Here is a 19,725-nt window from a genome sequence, read left to right on the forward strand (position 1 = left end):
TCCTTTACCTAGAGCCCACTGGGCACACTTACAGCCTTCCTACCTCTACCAGCAGCTCTCAGTCTCTCTCATCATGGGGCAGTGAAGGGGGACTTTGAGGTCAGGAACCTCCCACTAGGAGCATCAAGCCCAGTGGATGCAGGGCCCAAGGCCAGAGCTGTTGGGAGCCTGCAGAAATGAGAATAAAAAGAAAGCTGCAAAATTGAAATGCTATGAAACACTTAATAAAAGTTACAACTTCATTAATTAAACATTCTGGTTTGTTAAATACAGTTAGGTTCCCTCTTCAAACAACTTATCCAGTTTCCCTGTTCTCCAACCTATAATTCCAAACACTCCCTTGCCTTTGCTGCACCCTGACTTGTCTGAATGTGCCTAGGCATGCCTGAACTTGCTGCAACCCCAGTCCACATTCCTTTCCTTATTAGGGAATAGGTTCCCTTCCTAGTACCTCCGTAAATGACCCCCCTTCTCTCTCTTCTCACCCCCCTTATGTGCCAACCTTATCTAAGAAAGTTTAAATGTTTAGCCAATCGGGACTAGTTTAGACCGTGGGGTCCAACCCTAGCCAATAGGGGAAAGACACAGAAGCAGAAGCTGTGTTAGAGATAATTAAAACCCCTGCTTTCCTTTGTTCTGGGTGCTCTCGCCATTGCTGCATCTGTGAGACGCACCCTTCTATGGGAGTAAATTGCCTTGCTGAGAGAATTTTTGTCTCAGTGCTGGTTCTTCTTTGCAGCACCGAGCATTTATTTCCAACAAATTTAGTGGCCTGTATGGGGAAACTAATCCTCCCCTGGGAAAGGGTCTCTGATCGCCTCTCGTGAGGAGATGCGTCCTGCTGCCTTGTTGTGGCAGCCTCAGTGCGATGAATAAACCTGGACTCTCAGCAATGCAGGAAGAAAAGGCCTTCAGTTACCGCGGCGATCAGGTAACTGTGCACAGACCAAGGTAAGAAAGGCCATGGGAGCCGACAAAGGATTTTCTTGGTGGTCGGGACCAAGGCAAGAAAAGCTGCAGGGGCAGTGAAGTATTCTTTGGTTGGGATATACCAAGGCAAGAAAAGCCACCGGGGCGGTGAGGTATTCTTTGGTCAGGACATACCAAGGCAAGAAAAGCCGTGGGAGTGGTGAAGTATTCTTTAAGAGGTGGGAAGGTTATCTTGGAGGTTGAAAGTGTGTGAAGGTGCAAGGAATCCCCAGTAGTGGGGTTGAGCCTCCAGGAAAAGGGGTACAAGACATGTCTAATATGAGAAATTGAGCCCCCATTAACCTCCAAGAGGGAGGTACAAAAAAATGTCTAATATGAGAGATTGAGCCCCCATTAACTTCCAGGACGGGAAATATACTTAGTAAAAGAAGAACTACAAAGGATCAAACATAAAAAAAAGCAACAGATAATAAAATATTGTTGTTTTATTTGGACCCAAGAACCAATCGTCAGATCCTCAGTTTTCTGGCCAAAGTTTGGGTCAAATAAGGAATAGATTTGTCAGCTTTTAGTAGAACATATTAATGACAAGAGTCCTTTCTCCCAGGAGGAAATAGATTATGCCCTATGTTGGTGGTAGTGGCCTGCCCCTCTTTACCTCCTAATGACTGCAGGAAGTAAGCCACAAGCCAACTCCTCTAAGCCGCATAACACTCCTGACCCTAACCTCCCTCCCCGCTCAGGCTGAAGCAGTCTGCCTGAGCTGCAGGGCCTGCCGGAGGTGCACAAACAGTGTGAGGGGAGCCTCCCCTATGCTAGGAAACTCCCAGCCCAAAGGAGGGCACCCACAGTTTCCAGTGTTACTCAGGTAGAAGTTAATGAAAATGCTTACAAAGGTGGCTCTGGCATGCAGATGGCAGAGGACAGCAAGCGTGTAAAGACACACCAGACACTGCCCGGCATCCAGAGAGTGAGGGACAAAGCCCAGTCTGGTGGCAAATGGAAAGAAAGTTCAGTGTAGAAAAGGCTCTGTGTGGGACTTGCTGGCAAGATGGCCGAATAGGAACAGCTCTAGTCTGCAGCTCCCAGCGAGATCAACACAGAAAGCGGGTGATTTCTGCATTTCCAAGTGAGGTACCCAATTCATCTCATTGGGACTGGTTGGACAGTGGGTACAACCCACGGAGGGTGAGACGAAGCAGGGTGGGGCGTCGCCTCACCTGGGAAGTGCAAGGGGTCGGGGGATTTCCCTGTCCTAGCCAAGGGAAGCTTTGAAAAACTGGATCAGGAGGAATAGTGCAATCCGGCCCAGATACTGCACTTTTCCCATGGTCTTCACAACTGGCAAACCAGGAGATTGCCTCCATGGCCTGTCTCAGCAGGTCCCACTCCCATGGAGCCCAGCAAGCTAAGGTCTACTAGGCTTGAAATTCTCACTGCTAGCACAGCAGTCTGAGGTCGACCTGGGACACTCGAGCTTGGTGCAGGGAGGGCGTTCGCCATTGCTGAGGCTTGAGTAGGTGGTTTTACCCTCACAGTGTAAACAAAGCCCTGGGAAGTTCAAACTGGGCGGAGCCCACTGCAGCTCAACAAGGCCACTGAGGCCAGACTGCCTGTTTAGATTTCCTCCTCTCTGGGCAGGGCATCTCTAAAAAAAAAAGGCAGGAGCCCCATTCTGGGACTTTTGGATAAAACCCTCATCTCCCTGGGACAGAGCACCTGGGGGAAGGGGCAGCTGTGGGCGCAGCTTCAGCAGACTTAAACGTCCCTGCCTGACAGTTCTTAAGAGAGCAGTGGATCTCCCAGCACAGTGTTCAAGGTCTGATAAGGGACAGGCTGTCTCCTCAAGTGGGTGCCTGACCCCCGTGTATCCTGACTGGGAGACACCTCCCAGTAGGGGCCAACAGACACATCATACAAAAGAGTTCTCGCTGGCATCTGTTGGGCACCCCTCTTGGAAGAAGCTTCCAGAGGAAGGAACAGGCAGCAATCTTTGCTATTCTGCAGCCTCCACTGGTGATACCCGAGAAAACAGGGTCTGGAGTGGACCTCCAGCAAACTCCAGCAGACCTGCAGAAGAGGGGCCTGTTAGAAGGAAAACTAACAAAACAGAAAAGAATAGTAGCAACATCAACAAAAAGGACGTCTACTCCGAGACCCCATCTGAAGGTCACCAACATCAAAGGCCAAAGGTAGATAAATCCACGAAGATGGGGAGAAACCAGCGCAAAAAGGCTGAAAACTCCAAAAACCAGAACGCCTCTTCTCCTCCAAAGGATCACAACTCCTTGTCAGCAAGGGAACAAAACTGGATGGAGAATGAGTTTGACGAATTGACAGAAGTAGGCTTCCGAAGGTGGGTAATAACAAACTCCTCCGAGCTAAAGGAGCATGTTCTAACCCAATGCAAGGAAGCTAAGAACCTTGCGAAAAGGTTAGACAAATTGCTAACTAGAATATCCAGTTTAGAGAAGAACATAAATGACCCGATGGAGCTGAAAAACACAGCACGAGAACTTCTTGAAGCATACACAAGTATCAATAGACGAATTGATCAAGTGGAAGAAAGGATACCAGAGATTGAAGATGAACTCAATGAAATAAAGCAAGAAAACAAGATTAGAGAAAAAAGAGTGAAAAGAAAGGAACAAAGCCTCCAAGAAATATGGGACTATGTGAAAAGGCCAAATATACATTTGATTGCTGTACCTGCAAGTGATGGGGAGAATGGAACCAAGTTGGAAAACACTCTTCAGGATATTATCCAGGAGAACCTCCCCAACCTAGCAAGGCAGGCCAACATTCAAATTCAGGAAATACAGAGAACACCACAAAGATATTCTTCAAGAAGAGCAAGCCCAAGACATATAATCGTTAGATTCTCCAAGGTTGAAATGAAGGAAAAAATGTTAAGATCAGTCAGAGAGAAAGGTCAGGTTACCCACAAAGGGAAGCCCATCAGACTAACAGCGGATCTCTTGGCAGAAACCCTACAAGCCAGAAGAGAGTGGGGGCCAATATTCAACATTCTTAAAGAAAAGAATTTTCAACCCAGAATTTCCTATCCAGCCAAACTAAGCTTCATAAGTGAAGGAGAAATAAAATCCTTTACTGACAAGAAAATGCTGAGAGATTTTGTCACCACCAGGCCTGCCTTACAAGAGCTCCTGAAGGAAGCACTAAACATGGAAACAAATGACCGGTACCAGCCATGGCAAAAAACATGCCAAATTGTAAAGACCATTGACACCATGAAGAAACTGCATCTACTAACGGGCAAAATAACCAGCTAGCGTCATAATGATGGATCAAATTCACACATAACAATATTAACCATAAATATAAATGGGCTAAATGCTCCAATTAAAAGACACAGACTGGCAAATTGGATAAAGAGTCAAGACCCATCAATGTACTGTATTCAGGAAACCCATCTCATGTGCAAAGACACACATAGGCTCAAAATAAAGTGATGGAGGAATATTTACCATGCAAATGGAAAGCAAAAAAAAGCAAGGGTTGGAATCCTAGTCTCTGATAAAACAGACTTTAAGTCAACAAAAATCAAAAGAGACAAAGAAGGGTATTACATAATGATAAGGGGATCAATGCAACAAGAAGAGCTAACTATCCTAAATAAATATGCATCCAATACAGGAGCACCCAGATTCATAAAGCAAGTTCTTAGAGCCCTACAAAGAGACTTAGACTCCCACACAATAATAGTGGGAGACTTTAACACCTCACTGTCAACACTAGACAGATCAACGAGACAGAAAATTAACAAGGATATCCAGGACTTGAACTCAGCTCTGGACCAAACAGACCTAATAGACATCTACAGAACTCTCCACCCCAAATCAACAGAATATACATTCTTCTCAGCACCACATCGCACTTATTCTAAAAACTGATCACATAATTGGAAGTAAAACACTCCCCAGCAAATGCAAAAGAATGGAAATCTAATAAACAGTCTCTCAGACCACAGTGCAATCAAATTAGAACTCAGGATTAATAAACTCACTCAAAACTGCACAACTACATGGAAACTGAACAACCTGCTCCTGAATGACTACTGGGTAAATAACAAAATGAAGGCAGAAATAAAGATGTTCTTTGAAACCAACGAGAACAAAAACACAATGTACCAGAATATCGGGGACACATTTAAAGCAGTGTGTAGAGGGAAATTTATAGCACTAAATGTCCACAAGAGAAAGCAGGAAAGATCTAAAATCAACACCCTAACATCAAAATTAAAAGAACTAGAGAAGCAAGAGCAAACAAATTCAAAAGCTAGCAGAAGACAAGAAATAATTAAGCTCAGAGGAGAACTGAAGGAGATAGAAACACGAAAAACCCTTCAAAAAATCAATGAATCCAGGAGCTTTTTTTAAAAGATCAACAAAATAGACTGCTAGCCAGACTAATAAAAAAGAAAAGAGAGAAGAATTAAATAGATGCAATAAAAAATGATAAAGGGGATATTGCCACTGATCCCACAGAAATACAAACTACCATCAGAGAATATTATAAACACTTCTATACAAATTAACTAGGAAATCTAGAAGAAATGGATAAATTCCTGGACACATACACCCTCCCAAGACTAAACCAGGAAGAAGTCGAATCCCTGAATAGACCAATAATAAGTTCTGAAACTGAGGCAGTAATTAATAGCCTACCAACCAAAAAAAGTCCAGGACCACATGGATTCACAACCGAATGCTACCAGAGGTACAAAGAGGAGCTGGTACCATTCCTTCTGAAACTATTCCAAACAATAGAAAATGAGAGAATCCTAACTCATTTTATGAGGCTGGCATCATCCTGATACCAAAACCTGGCAGAGACACAACAAAAAAAGAAAATTTTAGGCCAATATCCCTGATGAACATCGATGCAAAAATCCTCAATAAAATACTGGCAAACTGAATCCAGCAGCACATCAAAAAGCTTTATCCACCATCAAGTCAGCTTCATACCTGGGATGCAAGGCTGGTTCAACATACACAAATCAGTAAATGTAATCCATCACATAAACAGAACCAACAACAAAAACCACATGATTATCTCAATTGATGCAGAAAAGGCATTTGATAAAATTCAACAGCCCTTCATGCTAAAAACTCTCAATAAACTAGGTATTGAGGGAATGTATCTCAACATAATAAGAGCTACTTATGAAAAACACACAGCCAATATCATACTGAATGGGCAAAAACTGGAAGCATTCCCTTCGAAAACGGGCACAAGACAAGGATGCCATCTCTCACCACTCCTATTCAACATAGTATTGGAAGTTATGGCCAGGGCAATCAAGCAGGAGAAAAAAATAAAGGGCATTCGATTAGGAAAAGAGGAAGTCAAATTGTCTCTGTTTGCAGATGATGTGATTATATACTTAGAAAACCCCATCATCTCAGCCCAAAATCTCCTTAAGCTGATAAGCAACTTCAGCAAAGTCTCAGGATACAAAATCAATGTTCAAAAATCACAGGCATTCCTAACACCAATAACTAGACAAACAGAGAGCCAAATCATGAGTGAACTCCCATTCACAATTGCTACAAAGAGAATAAAATACCTAGGAATACAACTTACAAGTGATGTGAAGGACCTCTTCAAGGAGAACTATAAACCACTGCTCAAGGAAATAAGAGAGGACACAAATGAAAAAACGTTCCATGTTCATGGATAGGAAGAATGGATATCATGAAAATGGCCATACTGCCCAAAATAATTTACAGATTCAATGCTATCCCCATCAAGCTACCATTGACTTTCTTCACAGAAATGGAAAAAACTACTTTAAATTTCATATGGAACCAAAAATGAGACAGCATAGCCAAGACAACCTAAGCAAAAAGAACAAAGCTGGAGGCATCACGCTACCTGACTTCAAACTATATTACAAGACTGCAGTAACAAAAACAGCATGGTACTGGTACCAAAACAGATATATAGACCAATGGAACAGAACAGAGGCCTCAGAAATAACACCACACATCTACAACCATCTGATCTTTGACAAAGCTGACAAAAACAAGCAATAGGGAAAGGATTCCCTATTTAATAAATAGTGCTGGGAAAACTGGCTAGCCGTATGCAGAAAACCGAAACTGGATCCCTTCCTCACACCTTATACAAAAATTAACTCAAGATGGATTAAAGACTTAAATGTAAGACCTAAAACTATAAAAATCCTAGAAAAAAAAACCTAGGCAATACCATTCAGGACATAGGCATGGGCAAAGACTTCATGACTAAAACACCAAAAGCGATGGCAACAAAAGCCAAAATAGTCAAATGGGATCTAATTAAAATAAAAAGCTTCTGCACAGCAAAAGAAACTATCATCAGAGTGAACAGGCAACCTACAGAATGGGAGAAAATTGTTGCAATCTATCCATCTGACAAAGGGCTAATACCCAGAATCTACAAAGAACTTAAACAAATTTACAAGAAAAAAAACAACCCCAACAAAAAGTAGGCAAAGAATACGAACAGACATTTCTCAAAAGATGACATTTATGCAGCTAACAAACATATGAGCAAATGCTCATATGGTCATTAGAGAAATGCAAATTAAAACCACAATGAGATACCATCTCACACCAGTTAGAATGGCGATCATTAAAAAGTCAGGAAACAACAGATGCTGGAGAGAATGTGGAGAAATAGGAATGCTTTTACACTGTTGGTGAGAGTGTAAATTAGTTCAACCATTGTGGAAGACAGTGTGGTGATTCCTCAAGGATCTAGAACCAGAAATACCATTTGACCCAGCAATCCCATTACTGGGTCTATACCCAAAGGATTATAAATCATTCTACTATAAAGACACATGCACATGTATGTATATTGCAGCACTGTTCACAATAGCAAAGACTTGGAACCAACCCAAATGCCCATCAGTGATAGACTGGATAAAGAAAATGTGGCACATATACACCATGGAATACTATGCAGCCATAAACAAGGATGAGTTCCTGTTCTTTGCAGGGACATGGCTGAAGCTGGAAACCATCATTCTCAGCAAACTAACACAAGAACAGAAAACTGAACACCACATGTTCTCATTCCTAAGTGGGAGTTGAACAATGAAAACACATGGACACAGGGAGGGGAATATCACACACTGGGGCCTGTCAGAGGGTGGGGGTAGGGGAGGGATAGCATTAGGAGAAATACCTAATGTAGATGACAGGTTGATGGGTGGAGCAAACTACCATGGCACATGTATACCTACGTAATAAATCTGCACATTCTGCACATGTACCCCAGAACTTAAAGTATAATTAAAAAAAAAAAAAGAAAGAAAAGGCTCTGTGTGTTAACTGGTGGAAAGACTGTTTATAAATGTATACAGTTTTGTTTTCTTGTAATAAAAGCCTCATAAGTTTACTTTATACCAGTTGTAACATTCTCATTTTTTTGGTTGTTCTTTTTTCTTTTTTTAATGGCAGCTAAAGATATACAGATTACTGTTAAATTGCAGTCCTTTTTAAAAAATATTTTCTTGAATTATTTAGAACATGCAAGCCTGGTATTTTTAATCAAATAAAATATTTATAAAATAGATGTTCTCTTATTCTGGATTCATCCTGGTTTTCTAATACCAATTGTAATATTTACAATATTCACCAAAACTTAGAATTTTGCAAATACTGGAATTCTACCAGTGCTTCTTTAATAAGCCTTGCACGTATAATTTGAAATTTTAACACTGGCACTCAAAATCTACATGAAATGTATGTTTAAAGTATTTCAAAATTTACATTGAAACATAACTTCGTTAGAAAATAAACTATAAGCCTAAGTAGGTTTTTAATTTTATCAACTGGAATGCTATTAGTTGGTTTTTCACCATACATTCCTCATTTTACATTCATTTAACCTGCCAATTAATTTATTTTATTGTAGTTTTTAGCATTTGCTTTTTTTAATGCTTTTTCAAATTAGCAAGTCTTTAAACTATTTTTCTTCCTGATTAAAAATGTGTGTGTGTGTGTGTATATATGTGTGTATGTATGTGTGTGTATATATATGTGTATATATGTGTGTGTGTGTATATATATATATATATATATTTAATCACACCAACTTTACCAAGTAAAACCAAGCCACACTGATTTTAAGCCAATTAAGAAAACTGCCATTTTTAAAGTGTAGCATTTCAGGGTAAAGACCCATGAAATGACTTAGTGTATTCTAGACTACTAAAAGAAAACCACTTCAAAAATTTTGTTAAAAGTTTTAGTGTTGTCTGAAAAGCAAGAAGGAAAATGGTAGTAAAAGAAGAAGAAGAGAGGAAAAGACAGCAGTTTTATCTGGTTGTGCCAGACATTTCACAAGTGTAAAAGGAAATAGGAGAAGCTCAAAAGTATATGTAAGAAGAGAGGAAAGAGAAACTGGGAGAGGTAGGAAGGGAGAAAGTGAGAAGGGAAATCGGAAAGAGAAAGGGGAGGAAACGGCAGATGTGGAGAGCCAGAGAGAGAGAGAAAGAGGAAGAGACTGAGCATGAGGGAGAGAGGAAACAGGGAGCGGGAGAGAGGAAACAGGGAGGGGGAGAGAGGAAACAGGGAGGGGGAGAGAGGAAACAGGGAGGGGGAGAGAGGAAACAGGGAGGGGGAGGGAGGGGGAGGGGGGAGGGGGAGAGAGGGGGAGAGGGGGGAGGGGAGGAGACAGGGAGGGAGTGTGAGAGAGAGAACGAGAGAGAGAGACAGAGAGACAGACAGACAGACAGAGAGGGAGAGAAATGGGGGAGAGAGGGAGGGGCAGAGAGAGAAAATAAGATAAAGACTTAAGGAAGAGACCCTTCCTTAAGAAGGCTGTGGCCAGGTGCGGTGGCTCACGCCTGTAATCCCAGCACTTTGGGAGGCCGAGGCGGGTGGATCACCTGAGGTCAGGAGTCTCTACTAAAAAAAATACAAAATTAGCTGGGTGTGGTGGTGCATGCCTGTAATCCCAGCTACTTGGGAGGCTGAGGCAGGAGAATTGCTTGAACCTGGGGGGCAGAGGTTGCCGTGAGCCGAGATTGCGCCATTGCACTCCAGCCTGGGCAACAAGAGCGAAACTCCGTCTCAAAAAAAAAAAAAAAAATGGCTGTACCTCCCTAAAATCTTACCTTCATTTTACTAAAGGAACTACACCTGTTATTCCTATAGCTAATGCTAAAATCAAGGTGTCCGTTATAAAAGATCTAAAACAAACCCTAGCAATTGAGACAGGATACCGAGATACAAATGCCTGGCTGGAACGGATTAAATATTTCGTCTGCACCCTAAGCAAAAGCTTGTGCACACGGTAGACCAGAGGCCCAGATCATCTCCTCTCCACTTAGTCTCCCCGCCGAGCGGGCATGAGCTGTATGGTAACCCTTTTTCAAGACCCCCACAGCCTGGGAAGACAAATCGTGCCAAGCTCTTTCTCTGCTGTTCCCAGTTCAACACCCTGCGGGTCAGGCCCCAAGGGCCATCCAGCCTCCGCCTTCCAATGCCAAGTTTACCTCGTGTTTCTCACAACGGGGAAAACTTAGCGTTCCTCGGAGACTTCAGTCTAGCAATAAAAGATTTAGACAGAAACAGAAAGATGGAGAGAGAGAGAGAGAGGAAGAGAATGAGAAACTGGAAGAAACAGATTAAAGAGAAATACAGAAGGTGAATCTGGGGAGAGAGATAGTGTAAAAGGAAGAGAGAGGAAGAGACGGGAGACAGACAAAAAGTGCGAGCAAGAAGGTGAGAGAAATTAAGAACTATGAAAAACAGCAGCTAGGAGACAAAGGAGGCAGAAGACTGCCTGGGTGCCACAGCACCCACACCGCCCTTTTGCCCCCTGTCATTGCGACCCCAGAGCTGGTCCTTGATGGAGGAGAGCCGACCTTGCAGCAGCCTGAGCCCTGGCCAGCAGCGCCTCCACCATCTCCCCGGTCAGCAGCCTAAGTCCCAAGCTAAATGTAATGCAGTTCTCAGAGTCTATGGATGTATAAAAATTTATGCTTTGGCAAAACAAGTTACAGATAGTTGCCTAATATGTAAAAAAAACAAACAAACGAACAAAAAAAACTAATAAGCAAACTCTAAGAAGGTCGCCCCTTAAAGAAAAGGACTCAGGATTAAGGCCGTTCCAAAGTGTCCAAATTGATTACACTGAAATGCCCCAAATAGGTCACCTAAAGTACCTACCAGTGATAGTAGATCACCTTACTCACTGGGTAGAGACTATTCCCTTTTCAAGTGCAACTGCCAGTAATGTAGTGAAAGCATTAATTAAAAATATTATACCCAGGTTTAGATGAATAGAAAATATTGATTCAGATAATAAGACTCATTTCACTGCACATGTCATTAAGAAATTAGCCCAAGTACTAAACATAACATAGGAATACCATACTCCCTGGCACTCACCTTTGTCAGGAAGAGCATAGAGAATGAACCAAACTCTGAGGAGCCACTTGAACAAATTAGTTTTAGAGACTCCTCCCCATTGCCTTGTTAAGGGTCAGGACCGCCCCTCGGAAAGATGTCAGCGTATCCCCTTATAAAATAATATGTAAGTTGCCTTATTTACACTCTACTGCTGACATTCCTACGTTGAAAACAAAAGATCAGTTTCTCAAAAACTATATACTTGGTCTATCTTCCACTTTCTCTTCCCTCAGAGCTGAAGACCACCTTTTAGTACAGCTGCCACTCCTGGAGCTCCCAGCACACCTGCGTCAACCTGGAAATCACGTTCTGATTAAGAGCTGGAGAGAAGGAAAACTCGAACCGGCTTAGGAAGGACCCTACCTAGTGCTTCCAACTACTGAGACCACAGTATGAACAGCAGAAAGAGGGTGGACTCACCATACTTGAGTCAAGAAAGTGCCACCATCTTTAGAGTCATAGACCATTGTTCTAAGATCAAGTCCCAACAAACTAAAGCTAAGGAAAGTCTCACCCTCTTATATCTCTTTTATTGTCTCTGCTTCTTCCCTCACTCCACTGTCAGCCCCCCCACCAAAACTATTGTGTTTGATGCTTAGCCATACCCTGTGGAGACCTACAAAGTCAAAGGCAACCAGCCTCTTCAGAAAAGTATCTTTGCCCTTAGTACTCACCCCACTCTCAACATAATCCTTGTAAAATTCCTTATCATTGGCTACCTTGCTATTCCCGGTACGATATTCTCTGGACCACTCAGTCCCAGGGCTAGGCTTCCTCAGAAGGCTGTACCTCCCTAAAACCTTACCTTCATTTTACTAAAGGAACTACACCTGTTATTCCTATACCTAATGAGAAAACCAAGGTGTCCATTATAAAAGTAAAAGATCTAAAGCAAACCCTAGCAATGGAGACAGGATACTGAAGTACAAATGCCTGGCTGGAATGGATTAAATATTCCGTCCGCACCCTAAGCAAAAGCGACTGCTATGCTTGTGTGCACGGTAGACCAGAGGCCTAGATCATCCCCTTTCCACTTAGTCTCCCCACTGACCAGGCACGAGCTGTAAGGTAGCTCTTTTTCAAGACCCCCACGGCCTGGGAAGACAAATCGGGCCAAGCTCTTTCTCTGCTGTTCCTAGAAGTTCAACATCCTGTGGGTCAGACCCCAAGGGCCATCCAGCCTCTGCCTTCCAATGCCAAGTTTACCTCATGTCTCTGATGACAGGGAAGAAACGTAGCATTCCTTGGAGACTTAAAGGGATGCAAAGAGCTTAGGCCCTTCCAATAGCTTACCCATCAGCTTGCCCTTAGCCATCCCCAAGCGGATATATGGTGGTATTGTGGTGGACCCCTGCTGGACACTCTGCCAAGCAAATGGAGTGAAACTTGTGCTCTAATTCCATTGGCTATCTCTTTCACCCTGGTATTTCATCAACCTGAGAAAGTAAAAGCAAAGGTCTGTAAGCCGAGAGAGACCCCTTGTGAGTCTTTTGATCCTCAGGTTTATATAAATGCCATCGAGTTTCCACGAGGAGTGCCAAATAAATTTAAAGCTCAAAACCAGTTAGTTGCAGAGTTTGAATTGCATTGTTCTGGTGGGTAACTATTAATAAAAATGTAAATTAGATAAATTACATTGACTACAACCAGCAACGATTTGTTAACTCTACCAAAGATGCCATTAAAGGAATAGCTGAACAATTAGGATCCACCAGTCAAATGGCCTGGGAAAATAGGATGGCATTAGCCATGATACTATCAGAGAAAGGTGACGTTTGTGTCGTGATTGGAACCCAGTATTGTACTTTCATCCCTAAAAACACAGCCCCCAGTGGACAATCACAAAGGCCGTGTAGGGCCTTGCCTCTCTATCAGATGAATTGGCTAAAAACTCCAGAATAGATGACCCCTTTACAAGCCTCAGGGGAAAGTGGGTGGAAAAAGTTAGTAACTTCAATAGTTACCTCCCTGGTAATTGTTGTAAGTGTACTAATTCTTGTTGGATGTTGCCTCATACCCTGTGCTCAAGGATGAATACAAAAACTCATTGAGACAACCCTCACTTTCCTCAATTCTCCCCCACTTTATTCAGATAAGCTCTTTCTTTTAGAAGATCAAGCAGAACAACAAAGTTAAAACATGTTAGAAAGGTCTGAAGAGGAAAGATTATAAAAATCAAAAGGGGTGAAATTGTTAAATACAGTTAAGTTCTCTCTTCAAACAGCTTATCCAAATACCCCCTTGCCTTTGCTGTACCCCAACTTGTCTGTACATGCCTAGGCATGCCTGAACTTGCTACAACCCCAGTCCACATTCCTTTCCTTATTAGGTAATAGGTTACCTTCCTAGTCCCCCTGTAAGTGACCCCCCTTCTCTCTCTTCTCACCCCTCTTACTTGCCTACCTTATATAAGAAAGTTTAAATGTTTAGCCAATAGGGACTAGTTTAGACTGTGGGGTCCAACCCTAGCCAACAGGGGAAAGACATAGAAGCAGAGGCTGCGTTACAGATAATAAAAACCCATGGTTTCCTTTGTTCTGGGTACTCTCACCATTGCTCCATTCACGAGACGTACCTTCCTATAGGAGTAAATTGCCGTGCTGAGAAATCCTTTGTCTCAGTGCTGGTTCTTCTTTGCAGCACCGAGCATTTTTTTCCCAACATGTTTATAAACATCTTGTTACTGCTGGATGACAATTTTTATTTATTTATTTATTTTTATTTTTTTGAGACAGAGTCTCGTTCTGTCACCCAGGCTGGAGTGCAGTGGCATGATCTTGGCTCACTGCAAGCTCCGCCTCCCAGGTTTGCACCACTCTCCTGCCTCAGCCTCCCAAGTAGCTGGGACTACAGGCGCCACCACCATACCTGGCTAATTTTTTGCATTTTTTTAGTAGAGATGGGATTTCACTGTGTTAGCCAGGATGGTCTCGATCTCCTGACCTCGTGATCCACCCACCTCGGCCTCCCAAAGTGCTGGGATTACAGGCCTGAGCCACTGCACCCAGCCAACAATTTTTATTTTTATTTTTTATTTTTATTTTTCAGATGGAGTCTCACTCTGTCGCCAAGGCTGGAGTGCAGTGGTGCGATGTTGGCTCACTGCAACCTCCACCTCCCAGGTTCAAGTGATTCTCCTGCCTCAGCCTCTCAAGTAGCTGAGATAACAGGTGCCCACCACCACACCTGGCTAATTTTTGTATTTTTAGTAGTGACAGGGTTTTGCCATGTTAGCCAGGCTGGTCTTGAACTCCTGGCCTCAGGTGATCCGACCCCTTTGGCCTCCCAAAGTGCTGGAATTACAGGCATGAGCCACCGCACCTGGCTGGATGACAATTTTTAAGCTTAATGTTTCTCGCTCTGTAGAATTCACTGGATATGCACAGTGATATGGAGGAGAAATCCTGGCTTTCCAAAGTGTACGATAAAAATGATCTTTCATGTTGGAATGTGGGTGCCTTTGAATATGCTCAGAATGTTAGGTGATGAGACCTTTGGGAGTCAGACTGCCCAAGCCTTGGAAAGTCAGGGGACACACTGAGGCCTGAAAAATCTCAGGAAAGAGCTGTAGGTGCAGCACAGACCCCGTTTGTGCCCTCTGCAGACTCAGTTTCCCAGAGAGGAGGGATGGGAATGCCTACAGGGTGCCTGGTCAGCTCCAGACCTAAACTCCAGAGCCTGTAGCTATTAGCAGAGGGCAGCTTTGAGGGGATCCCATATGCAATTTCTAGCATCTCTGGTTGCCTCACCAGAGACTGAGGCTCTGGCTTTGTACTTTTAAATTTTTCAGTTCAGAGTCACAAACCTTTACAAAGTGCCTACTCGGTGCCTGGTTTTATGGTAGACACCAGAGATTGGGAGCTCATGGGTTGAGGGAATGCTGCATGCCAGTGCAAATGATAAGTGCTGGGATGGAGCCTGGAATGGAACTGGCCGAGTCAACACCTGCAGCAAACCCCTGGTGGTGTTCTGGGTGTTAGAAGACCACACAACATCAGGGGCAAGGCTGGGGCAGGTGAGAGGGGTCAGGACACATTTGCACTTTAGGTGAATTAATCCAGCCATGCCTGCGGGAGATGCATTTATGAGCCTGCAGGCAGGGTGGCCTGTTAAGACGCTGGTGGAATTGTCAACATAAGACGCCAAACCAAGGACTTGCAGAAAGGATTGTGGATTAGCTTCTTGGGTGGTCAAACAAATCACAGGCATACTTTGGTGATATTCACGGTAATAAAGTGAATATCGCAATAAAGTGAGCCATACAAATTGTGGGGTTCCACAGTGCATATAAACGTTATGTTTATACTATCCTGTAGTCTATTAAGGGTGCAATAGCCTTATGCCTAAAAAAAAACAATGCATAGTTTGGGCCTGGTGGCACACACCTGTAATCCCAGCACTTTGGGAGGCAGAGGAAGGATCACTTGAGGCCGGGAGTTTGAGATCAGCCTGAGCAACATAGGGAGATAGGGAAATTCTGTCTCTACAAAAAATTTAAAAATTACTTGGATATAGTGGTGTGTGCCTGTAGTCCTAGCTACTCAGGAGGCTGAGGTGGGAGGATTGCTTGAGCCAGGGACTTGAGGCTGTGGTGAGCTATGATTGCACCATTGCCTGGGTGACAGTGAAACCCTGTCTGTAAAAAACCACAGAAACCAAAAATTATATGCATACATTAATTTAAAAATATCTTATTGCTGAAAAAATGCTCACAATCATCTGGGTCTTTTTTTTTTTTTTTTTTTTGAGGCAGAGTCTTGCTCTGTCTTCCAGGCTGGAGTGCAGTGGCACGATCTCGGCTCACTGCTACCTCAACCTCCTGGGTCAAGCAATTCTTCTGCCTCTGCCTCTTGAGTAGCTGAGATTACAGGTGCTCACCACCACGCCCAGCTAATTTTTTTGTATTTTTAGTAGAGATGGGGTTTCACCATCTTGGCCAGGCTGGTCTTGAACTCCTGACCTTGTGATCCACCTGCCTCGGCCTCCCAAAATGTTGGGATTACAGGCGTGAGCCACCCCTCCCGGCCTTATCTGGGTCTTTAGTGAGTCATAATCTTTTCGCTGGTGAAGGGTCTTGCCTTGATGTAGCTGGCTGCTGATGGATCAGGGTGGTGGTTGCTGAAGGTTAGGGTGGCTGTGGCAATTTCTTAAGATAAGATGGAAATGAAGTTTGCCTCATTGATTGACTGTTTCTTTCACAAAAGATTTCTCTGTAACCTGTGATGCTATTTGGTAGCATTTTGCCCAGAGTAGAACTTCTTCCAAAGTTGGAGCCAGGGCTCACAAACTCTGCCGCTGTTTAATCAACTCAGTTTATGGAATATTCTAAATCCTTTGTTGCCATTTTAACAGTGTTCACAGCATCTTCACCAGGAGTAAATTCCATCTTAAGAGACCCCTTTCTCTGCTCATCCATAAGAAGCAACTCCTCATCTGTTCAAGTTTGATCATGAGATTGTAGCAATTCAGTCCCATCTGCAGGCTCCACTTCTAATTCTAGTTCTCTTGCTATTTCCACCACATCTGCAGTTCCTTCCTCCACTGAAGCCTTGAAACCCTCAAACTCATCCATGAGGGTTAGAATCCACTTCTTCCACACTCCTGTTCATGTTGATATTTTGACCTCCTCCCATGAATCCATGAATTCACAAATGTTCTTTTTTTTTGGACAGAGTCTTGCTCTGTCACCAGGCTGGAGTGCAGTGGCACAATCTTAGCTCACTGCAACCTCTGCCTCACGGGTTCAAGCAATTCTCCTGCCTCAGCCTCCCGAGTAGCTGGGACTACAGGCGAGTGCCACCACGCCCAGCCAATTTTTGTACTTTTAGTAGAGACGGTGTTTCACCATGTTGGCCAGAATGGTCTGGATCGCTTGACCTTGTGATCTGCCCGCCTCGGCCTCCCAAAGTGCTGGGATTACAGGCGTGAGCCACCACGCCCGGCCCCCACAAATGTTAATGGCATCTAGAACGGTGAATACTTTCCAGAAAGGTGCTTTAATTTTCTTTGCCCAGATCTATTCAAGGAATCATTATCTGTGGCAGCTATAGCCTTATGATATGTATTCCTTAAATAATAAGACTTGAAAGTTGAAATTACTCCGAGATCCATGGGCTGCAAAATGGATGTGTTAGCAGGCATGAAAACGACATTCAACTCCTTGTACATCTTCATCAGAGCTCTTGGGTTACCAAGTGCATTGTCAGTGGGCAATAGTATTTTTAAGGGAATCTTCTTTTCTGAGCAGTAGTTCTCAATAGGAGGCTTGAAGTGTTCAGTAAACCATGCTGTAAACAGATGTGCTGCCTTCCAGGCTTCTTTGTTCCATTTCTACGGCACAGGCAGAGTAGATTTAGCATCACTCTGAAGGACCCTAGAATTTGCAGCATGATAAATGAGCACTGGCTTCAACTTAGAGTCACCAGCTGCATTAGCCCCCTGCTAGACAGTCAGACAGTGCTTTGAAGCTTTGAAGCCAGGCGTTGATTTCTTCTCTTTATGAAAGTTCTAGATGACATCATGTTCTAATCTCAAGCTGTTTTGTCTATATTGAAAATCTGTTGTTGAGTGTATCCACGTTCATCCATGAGTACAGCTAGAGCCTCTGGATAACTTGCTGCAGCTTCTCCATCAGCTCCCCCTTACACTTTTATGTGATGGAGACAGCTTCTTTCCTTACACCTCATGAGCCAAGCTCTGCTAGCTTCAGACTTTTCTTCTACAGCTTCCTCGCCTCTTTCAGCCTTCCTAGAATTGAAGAGAGTGAGGGACTTGCTCTGGATTGGATCTTGGTTCAGGGAATGTTGCGGCTGGTTTGATCTTCTATCCACACCACTAAAACTTTCTCCACACCAACAATACAGCTGCTTCACTTTCTTATTCATGTGTTTGCTGCAGTAGCAGTTTTAATTTCCTTCAAGAACTTTCCTTTGCAATTGCAACTTGTTTATCTGTTTGGTGCAAGAGGCCTGGCTTTCAGCTTGTCTTGACTTTTGGCATGCCTTCCTCACTAAGCAGAATCATTTCTAGCTTTTGATGTGAAGTGGGAGATGTGTGACTCTTCCTTTCACTTGAACACTTTGATTAAACAAACAAACAAACAAACTTCAGCCATATTAAATTTAAAGGTGTTCAATTGAGCAATGAACGATTTGTGAATTGGGCAGCCCCCAGAATCACAGCTGATTCACAGAGACTGTAGCATAGCCACGTGGTGAAAGAAGATTTATAGAAAAAAAAAAAAAGTACAGACATTGGCAACGAGGTACAGAAACAGCTGGATTGGTTACAGGTTGGCGTTTGCCTTATTTGAACACAGTGTGAACACTTAGCAGTCTACGAGTGGTTGAAGTATGGCTGCAGGGATTGGCCAAGACTCAGTTATTGTTACAGGTGCAAACTCCTGAATTAGGTTTCCCATCTCGCCTGACTATTAAGATAGGTTAGAGTTCATCCACAAGGACTCCAATATAGAAGTACGGAGTCCTTCTAGGACCATATTTAGTTTGCTTTAACAACTTGGAGGGCATTGTAAAGTTATTAGTTGGCCTAATTTCAATATTGCTGTGTCCCTGGGAATGGGGAGGCCCAAAGAAAGAGAGAGATGGGGAGCAGCTGGTCAGAGGAGCAGTCAGAACACGCATCAATTCATTTCTCTACCTTGTAGGGTTTGTACTGCTCCAAAACAATTGCAACAGTAACATCAAAGATCACTCATCACAGATCACCATAACACATATAATCATAATGAAAAAGTTTGAAATACTGTGATGGTTACCAAAATGTGACCCAGAGATATGAAGTGAGCATGTGCTGTTGAAAAAACAGCGCCTAGAGCGTTGCTTGAGGCGGGATTGCTACAAACCTGCCATTTGTAAGAAGGACAGTATATGCGAAGCTCAGTAAAGCCAAGTGCAATGACACGATCTGTGCTTGTACCACACAGTGGGTGGCTTGAAACAACAGACATGTGTTCTCTCACAGTCCTGGAGGTTAGAAGTCCAAAATCCAGGGGTCAGCAGGGCCCTGCTCTGTCTGTGACTCTAGGAGAATCCTTCTCTGCCTCTTCTGGGCTCCTGCTTGTGGCCATCAATCTCTGTCACTCTGGCTGGTAGCTGTGTCACTCTAGTCCTGCCTGGGTTGCCAGATGGAGCTCTCCCTGTGTGCTTCTCTGTTTCTCTATTATAGGGACACCAGTCATATTGGAATAGAGGCCCATCCTGCTCTGGTGTGATCTCAACTTTCATTTATTTATTTATTTGCTTGTTTCTTTTCTTTTTTTTTTTTTGAGATGGAATTTCATTCCTGTTGCCCAGGCTGGAGTGCAGTGGTGCCATCTCAGCTCACTGCAACCTCCACCTCT

General features: G+C 43.4%; 1 long non-coding RNA gene across 1 annotated transcript; it reads left to right on the forward strand.

Annotated features, from left to right (window-relative positions):
• Nucleotides 1–638: 638 nt before the first annotated feature.
• On the forward strand, nt 639–12,985 carry LOC134810490 (uncharacterized). The gene is made up of 2 exons (XR_010158735.1): nt 639–951; nt 11,597–12,985. It is a non-coding gene; the product is annotated as an uncharacterized LOC134810490 (long non-coding RNA).
• Nucleotides 12,986–19,725: the final 6,740 nt, after the last annotated feature.

The sequence above is a fragment of the Pan troglodytes genome, chromosome 6 (assembly GCF_028858775.2).
Source record: "Pan troglodytes isolate AG18354 chromosome 6, NHGRI_mPanTro3-v2.0_pri, whole genome shotgun sequence".
In the NCBI taxonomy this organism is placed as follows: Eukaryota; Metazoa; Chordata; class Mammalia; order Primates; family Hominidae; genus Pan; species Pan troglodytes.